This window comes from Ylistrum balloti, unplaced genomic scaffold, assembly GCF_031769215.1.
Source record: "Ylistrum balloti isolate Yb309-2 unplaced genomic scaffold, AGI_CSIRO_Ybal_v1 Utg370610, whole genome shotgun sequence".
NCBI classification, from domain to species: domain Eukaryota; kingdom Metazoa; phylum Mollusca; class Bivalvia; order Pectinida; family Pectinidae; genus Ylistrum; species Ylistrum balloti.
This window is the reverse complement of record NW_026782375.1, coordinates 83,292-90,193: the sequence shown is the minus strand read 5'-3', so window position 1 is coordinate 90,193 and position 6,902 is coordinate 83,292.

The following is a 6,902-nucleotide window of genomic DNA, read 5'->3' as shown; positions in this document are numbered from 1 at the left end:
ATAAGGTAGGTTATAGGGTTTTTATATTTATTTTTTTTTAGATAGAAAGGGTGTGAAATGAGAATAGAAAGGTGATAGTGGCATGAAATGAATGTAGAAAGGTAATGTTGCGAGGATAAGTTTGGGGGGATACTTGTGAATGTAATTGGGGATTTGTTATTATATGTGGTAGTTTGATGTGGATTTGTCCTATTTGTGTTATAGTGATGTGTAGGTTAGGATAAGACTATTAGATGTTTTGTTCCGTTATTGTTTTAGTGTATTTATTTTGGTGGTGTAGGTGTAGGTTTTTGGTTGCTGTTATCGTTGTATTTGGTGTGTTGATGTTATGAACTTAGGTCCAGTGTTGGATACACCTACCTGTAAAATGAATCCATAGGGTTGTGTATCCCTTTTCCCTACCTAACATAGGATACCTAACGCCCATTGGGTACAGGTAGGTGACGAACACATCTACTGTGTAGTCGGAATTCGTACAGTGTTTGTACGACCTACAAGTGGTACCTATTTTTGTTTGTCTATACTGGACTTGGGTTCATAATGTCTTGATATGTATTTCCTATATCTGTTTTATTTAGTTTATTTGCGTGTTTTGGATGTTTTTGGCTAACTGATCTGCGTTTTCATTACTGTATTTCTGGTTCCGTTTGCGGTTGATATAGCTATAAGAGAGGAGAGAGACTATCAGATAAGATTAGAGCTCCGTTCTTAGGTTGTTCTATAACTATTTTTCGTTACTTGCCCATATACTGTTTTCAGGGCTAGTCCTATTGCCCATAATTTCAGTGCTGTTAATTACGCATCCAGAACAATTATTAAGAATTTACAAACTTTTTAAAGAAACAGTATTCTGATTAGTAAATTTAGACCAAAATTGTGTTTCAATTGTATTTCAGTGTGCGCCATTTGGCTGTTTTATGGCCCCTTCTCAGATTCAAATTTCCTGTTGGTGGTGCAATTGTCCATGCCGTTGTGGTCACAAATCTCAAAAATGCCTTTTTCGATAACATTTTAGACACAAAAACTGTGTTTTTTTTATGAGAATACACCCTTTTTTTTATGGGCGTTGGATGCAAACCAATTTTTATCCTATTAAATAGTACGTAATATGCTATTGATGAGAGGAAAAATCATCAAAATGTGAGTGGTGGAACATTTTCAAATGTTGGGTTGATCAATACATATCAATATATAATATATCAATACATCATACTGGTACAGATTTGGAGAGCTAGATATATAGAATAATTAAATATCAAATAAAAGGAAAAGATACTAACTTACGTCTCCGATGTCTTGGATGAATTTCCTGGATCGAACTTTGATCTCGTTGTCGCATAAGTATCGCACGAGGAAGTGGGAATCCTGTCTGCCAAGTGTTCTTTTCGTCATGTTGATCATGCAGTCAGAAGTGAAGTTGGGAATGTCTGGCCGTGGTAGCCGCACCCGTATTTACGTTGCGCTCTTGCACAACAACCCAGATGGCTCGTTAATCGCTAAGAAAACAATATATGCCAGGTCTCGACGGTGTGTTCCCGGGATGCCAACATTTTTAAAATCACAACATGACATGTTGTTGTTATAGTGGTTAGAAACGGGTAACAGTTAACATTATTATATAATACTTACCTGTATACGGTGAACCATGTATACTGCTTACCTGTATATCTCTAACTGGTAAAAGTTAAATTAAAACAATACAACTACTTAAAGTATGCCAATTCTGGTTAAGGCTGTCCGATACTTCAAATGATTGGATAGTGAAAATTGTCTCTTTGTGAAAATAAAACTGATAGACCGCATTCGGTTTCTGCCAAGTATGAACTTACAGGGGAAATAACAACAAAACAAACATCGTATTTCGTTTTCAAAACAAATTTTAATACCATCAAAGTTAAACATAATTTAATAGTGAAAGGTTACGTCTGAAATGGAAGAAGAATATATATATATAATAAAGTTTCGCACTAAAAATAGTTTTAGAGGGAAACAACCCAGGGGGAACGGTAATTAGCGTGGAACGACCTGGAACCCTATAAATAGCCACATTATATCGACAGTTTCCACGTTGTGGTTAGAAAGTTAGCTGAATTCTGAAGGAAACAGAGAACTGTTCGGTATGATGTTCGAGTTCACATTTCTAATAATCTCTGTTGTTAGGTATTTGGCACCTGGAAACATTTAATCCAGATTGTTGTTACTTGTATGCGTAGTCAAAAGATTCGATAAGATACTATTACATTGTACTGCGAACGGGGTCATCATAAATGTATTATCATCAAGGGTCAAGGGAAGCAACTCCCAATGATACTTGTTTCCCTACACGCTCTAGCGTGGAGTAACATGGAGTCTCCACGCTAGAGCGTGGGGAAATATTGATAGTAATAGCATTATCGTTCTCCACGCTCCTCCACGCTGTAGCGTGGATCCACGTTCCTCCGTGGAGTCATGATGGTGGGATTAACATGAAGTCACGGTGGAGGGAAAGTTAACGCCACGGTGGATGGTGGAGAACGATCCTATGAGGATGAATTGTAGTGTACGTCACTGCTTGGCAGTTGACCACTTCTTGAATGCTGATTCAAAGTCTACATCACCATCATGAATGGATATTCTCATCAGATTCTCCAGGCTTCTAGGACCAAGGCTGTTTCTGAGGTCTGTCTTTATTAGGTTCTGTCTACTGAAGCTTCTCTCGCAGTCCACTGTGGATACAGGGATGACCAGTAATCGTTTAGCAGTCATGGGAAACTATCTTTACACTTAATGGCCAACTGAGCTACATCCCCTATACCTTGAAAAGACTGAGTACTTCCTCTCACATGAACCTTGGCATATGCCCTAAACCCTGTCATCTCCTGTCTACACTCTACCTCTGACCCTAGAACACACCTAGATATATATGATACAACATCATCCACAACATCCTCAGACACACCTGACGGACAAAGAGCTGTATCAAACAACTTGCTAACAGCAGACAAAGTAGAAGCATCCCTGAGTTTGCTAACAACTCTATCCACCAACATCTCACATGAGCTGACTACCTCTGAGCACAACTGTCCCTAATTGTATGACCCCTATACTCGAATGTGTTCAACACTGCCTCATCTACAACTGGCTCAGAGGGCACTACCTTGAGAAACCTGACCATATTCTCACCAGACTTCCTATCCCTAATCTCCTCTAGAACTTCAACTGTAGAATGGTGGAGGGGGTTCACCTCAGTGAAATCAATAGAAGACCTCTGGTATGTCTTACAATGGAGAGAAAGGTGCTTCAGCACATCCACCAGAACGTGAGCCACATACAGGAACTTAAAAGTAGTGACGGGCTTGTGCATTGAGAAAGCCTTAGCCGAGTTGTCCTCAAGAAACACTAACAAGACCTGGAAAGTTGTCTACCACTGACTGGACACTACCTAAATTATTCAGGAAAGGGAAGGTAATCATGATTTTTGGAATGTCATGAAAAACATATATCCCAATTCTCATCAAATTAGAAGAAATTATATTTGATGAGTTATCTCCCCATAGGGGCCATCTTGCTTTGATTTCCAGAAAATGGAAATGTTCTACCATACTGCCACACATACACGGACCCTTTTCTTTAGTTTTGTTAAATTACATCCAATCATTGTTTAGAAAATTGTCGGAAACCTTGCTAGTGGAAGAAACCCAGCAAAAAAAACATTTCCTTTGAGAGACTTAAAAGCCATTTTTACGATGGATATCAGCTGCCTCGAAATTTGTGAGGATAAAGGAATAATCTAAATGAAGTAATAAGATTTTTCAATTCAATTACCGGTGTTTGAACAATAATACTGCATTACAGTCTGTGCTACGTGGGTGTTTGTATTACATGCCTGTGTATTTGGGAGACTGCAGTATGCTTGTGTAAATCTCCCTGTGATAATGTGAAAACTGATGCCGCTTTTTAGAGTGCTTCCAGAGTTTCTTAACATTTCTGAACAAAACTCGCCATTTCATTAGATGCTTCATAATTGGTTAAAATGACTGCAGCAGCTCTTCTTTTGTAGTCCTGCTTAATGGACGTTGTATAAACGTTCTATAAGCATCTGAACAGGCTCTTCTGCTCTTCTCTTATTGAACAGAATGAGTCGTGTTAATATTAGCTCAGCAATCTTTCTCCACAACTCAGCTACTGGCTGACTCAAAACTTTTGAAGTCATTGGAGTTGTTTCTTCCTCTAAGTACTTGTGTAAAAACAACAAGAGGCCCATAGGGCCTTAAAGGTCACATCAGTTTTCATAACTGTTCTTGTCATTACGCAGAAACTTACATATTCTTACCATCATCTTTGACTCAGTGATAATAAACCCTCTGTTAATTAACAATCTTCACTATACATTATTTCATTGATTTCCTCCATTTTGATGTTTAATATATGATATATGTTCATTTGTTTGAAAAACAATTGTGTAATTTATAATGTCATTATGATGAAAATTTCTAACTAATAAAGTAAAATTGTATGACATTATAATAACATCATTTAAAAAATGTGAATTCTACAATTATTACAAGAGTAAAGCTGTGAAAATCTAATTCACATGCCTTAGATGCAATTGATTTTATTTTAACAGGACCAGACACAGGACTGTCAATGTTGAATTTTAATATATTATACATTATAAGTAAAATTATTCCCATATTAATTAACTTCTAGATGGGAATGTCAGAAGATTGTTCAATGTAACAAACACACATAAAATATAATCTCTAAAATTACACCAGCTTCAAACTAAACAGATATCTGGTACAAGTCAGTCATGCCATGTCGTGATCATTTAACATTATATTTTATAACTGACAATGCCAATGGCCAAATTCTGTAATTTACTTACCGTAACTTTCTGCAGATCTGCAGTAAGTGGAAGAATAGTTTCTTTGTTGAAATGCAACTCTTTGATATTTTGATGTGCATTCCCTGATATTTTGTCACCACATCATCTTTATTATATCATTCAATAAATGCAGCCGCTGCCAATTTTGATGCCTCATCTTTTTTTCTGATGCCCTGTCCTTTCTTGAGCTCTGCAGTTTTCCTCAGCAGGTGTCCTGCTTTAAGGGCTAGGGAAGGTTTATTGAATGTTTTTGTCCCACTGAGAGACAAATGATCAGTTTCCTCTGCTAATTATTTCACTCTCTGAAGGCAAGTATCAAAATCCATAGTATTGATAAAATCTTCCATTGAAGCAGAAAGTTTTTCAGTGGTTCTTCTGAGGACAAGTTTATTAGGAGTTTCTCCCTCGCATGGCAGGCTTTCCTTGCTCCTAGCTTGTTGTATTGACCCTGGCCTAGTAAAATGAGTAGCTGATCAGATCTAATTGCTAAACTGATTTTATCCACATGCATTGCTTTTAGAACATTCAAATCAAACTGTTCATCATCAATCTAAAACCCAACTGCACCTACACCTGTGGCACCCTGAATAAACATCTTAGATGAAGTAGAATTTTTTCTTGCCACCTTTTGTTCTTGCGAAACATTTTCATACAGCAGCGGCCTTGAGAGAAATGGACATTTCTTTGTGTGTCTCCAAACTTCTTTTGCAATGTAAAATACAAAACAGTACTGGCAAGGAAGATAATGTTCTGAACTACGCTAAGTTTCTTCTTCGTTTGGTCTTCTCCCAACAAGAATCTCCTTTTTCTCTGTCAGAACTTCAATGTTGTGATTAAAGTTACCCATATTCCTGTGTGTCTAGTATAATTTTCCTTTTCTTTTTGTCTGCTTTTCCTGACGAAACACTGGGTAGTGTGGCAATGTCCTTTACATCACTATGCTGATGAAGAATTTCTTGCAATTTTTAACTGGCTCTTACCACAAAAGTAACAATAATGTCGCTTGTTATAATCATTGTTTATTCCTTTGGTGACTGTTTGGATAGCCATACCCTGCTTAATCTCCTGTCCCACAGGATTTGACTTCAGTTCATTACTGACAAAGTGTGGCAAGCACAAGGTGAATCACATCTAGCGGTCTTACGTTCAAAATCAAAGGTTTTTTTCCATGAAAAACTAATGCAGATGATGAGTTCTAATGTATATTAGCAACAATGAATTCACAAACCTGCACATTCAGTAGTTTCGTTGACAGGAAATATTAAAATCCAAAAAATGTGTCTTCTGTGTAGTTGTAAATAATATGTGATGATGGAACTTCTGTTGATGATAAAATGAAAACAGCACAGTACATGAACACATCAGTGATGAGTTCTGGACGAAGTTACACGTTAAAGATCCTCTTCAATAACTGGAGGTATCATGATGGACTGAAGTCTTGGGTATATTGGAGTTGGCTGGAATGTTGGTGGTATGAGTGGTACAGCTGCAGGTGAAGCTTCAGTTGGTGACATGGTCATCTGTAGAGCACTTCTTTCTTGTTTACGTTCACTTGACCCACAGTTTTCATGAATAGTAGATTTAATTTTCTTTCTATATTTTTGCGAACATTTGATATAAATACAAAATAGAAATATAACTAATAAAATGCCACCTAAAGCAGAGAAAACTGGAACTAAGTGCTGTTTATAGGTCCAAAAGTTGCTATCAATAGTCTGCACTTGCGAGAGTTCTTGAATTAATGATTCCATGGATATTTTTTCCATTTTTTGGAATTTATTTGGTATATTTACTGATTAGTAATTAGGAAACTTTTTTGAAAAGGTTGCCATAAGGAACTAACAGAAATATTTAATATAACGGGTGGTGAGAAAGTAACGTTAAGGGAGTGAATTGCTGATGATTTCCTAAAAGAAGCTGCTAAAGTAAGGTGGTCACTAGATGCTGAACATGAATTTGAGACATAGATTAATTGAATTGGAGGTTTTACAATCAAGTCTGAAGTTTCATCAGTATTGTGACATACAATGGAAAA